Source organism: Olea europaea, chromosome 21 (genome assembly GCF_002742605.1).
Source record: "Olea europaea var. sylvestris chromosome 21, O_europaea_v1, whole genome shotgun sequence".
NCBI classification, from domain to species: Eukaryota; Viridiplantae; Streptophyta; class Magnoliopsida; order Lamiales; family Oleaceae; genus Olea; species Olea europaea.
Window position 1 is genome coordinate 8,279,485 of NC_036257.1, and position 1,965 is coordinate 8,281,449.

General features: G+C 36.9%; 1 pseudogene; it reads left to right on the forward strand.

Annotated features, from left to right (window-relative positions):
• LOC111370073 overlaps nt 1-686 on the forward strand; it is a 7,756-nt pseudogene extending 7,070 nt beyond the window's left edge.
• Nucleotides 687-1,965: the final 1,279 nt, after the last annotated feature.

Below are 1,965 nucleotides of genomic sequence, written 5' to 3' on the forward strand. Positions count from 1 at the left end.
TAGTCGCTAAAGGCTTTACTCAAAAGGAAGGCATAGACTACAAAGAGACTTTCTCTCCGGTATCTTCGAAAGACTCTTTTAGAGCAATAATGGCATTAGTGGCTCATTTTGATCTAGAGTTACATCAGATGGATGTCAAGACTGCGTTTCTCAATGGAGACATTGATGAGACGATTTACATGGTACAACCAGAAAGCTTTGTATCAAGAGATCCAAAGTCTATGGTTTGTAAGTTGAAGAAATCCATCTACGGTCTCAAACAAGCTTTCCGTCAATGGTATCACAAGTTCCATCAAATCATTACCTCGTACGGCTTTGAGGCAAATGTTGTTGATGACTGTGTATATCATAAGTTCAGTGGGAGTAAATATATCTTCTTGGTATTATACGTTGATGATATTCTACTCGCTAGCAGCGATATAAGCTTATTGAATGAAACCAAGAAATTTCTGACGAAGAAATTTGAGATGAAAGATCTTGGGGATGCCTCTTTTGTATTAGGTATTCAGATACTGAGAGATCGTTCTCGAGGTATTCTTGGACTTTCACAAAAGAGCTATATCGATAAGGTTTTGAGTAGAATTGGCATGAAAGATAGTAGATCAGGAGACACGCCCATCTCTAAAGGAGATAAGTTTAGTCTCAAACAGTGCCCCAATAATGATCTTGAAAGAAAAGAGCTCTAATTTGTACTCGTCCCGACATAGCATTTATAGTGGGAGTTTTTGGTAGATACTTGAGTGATCCTGGCATGCAACATTGGAAAGCAGCCAAACGCGTGATGCGTTATTTGAGGAGAACAAAAGACTACATGCTCACTTATCGGAGATCAGATAGTTTAGAGATCATCAGGTTCTCTGACTCCGATTTTACGGGATACCAAGATAGCAGACGCTCCACATCAGGCTACGTCTTTATGTTGGCTGGAGGAGCTATCTCATGGAAGTCTGCTAAACAGACTCTCATATCTTCTTCAACCATGGCTGCGGAGTTCATTGCTTGTTATGAGGCATCCAACCATGGAATATGACTACGAAACTTTGTCACTGGACTACGAGGGATAGATGGCATTGACAGGCCATTAAAGATTTATTGTGACAATAACTCAGCGGTACTTTACTCCAACAACAATAGGAGTTCGACAAAGTCGAGATTCATTGATATCAAGTTTCTAGTTGTTAAGGAGAGAGTTCAAGATAAACAGATTTCCATAGAACATATAGAAACAAATTTCATGCTAGCGGACCCACTAACCAAGGGCTTAACGTCGAAGGTCTTTTATGAACACACTGCTCACATGGGCGTTATTTCCAAGGATATTCTAGTCTAGTGGCAGTCAATTTTATGTTCTATATGTTTGCTTTAGATATTAAATTATTTAACCTTCTGCAGAATAAAGTTGATGGTCTATGATTCTATTTCTGAGTTTGCTTGTCTTTTCATTGTGCAATGTTTGCATTGCATTAAGGACTTTGGAATGATCTCACTAAAGACTAAAGAAGGACCAGTTGGAAATAGGCATGTTTGAGATCACATTTCATGTAAATTTCCATGCTATTCATCCATATTTGATCTATGTCATTAAGTGTATTAATATGTTGATCATCGTGGTTTAATCACTAATGTATTGTGATGAAAGTTACGGTGGTTCCATTATTAGTATATGAGATGGACAAGATTGTTTAAGGAGTAGTCTAATGATAAATAGCATACAGATGCACGCCTAAGGAGTTTTGTAATATAATTGTTTAAGGAATAATATGTAGCCAAGTGGGAGATTGTTAGAAAAACACGATTTTCCTAAATTAATATTGGCAACATATTAATACAATTATATTAGCTATTTAATATAATGGGCAAAAATCAAGTGGTATATTTTTTGTATGCCCATAGACTACTCAAATTAATATGGACTAAGTGAGTAGATACCGGCTAATATTACTCTAATTAAGGGATAATGGGAAC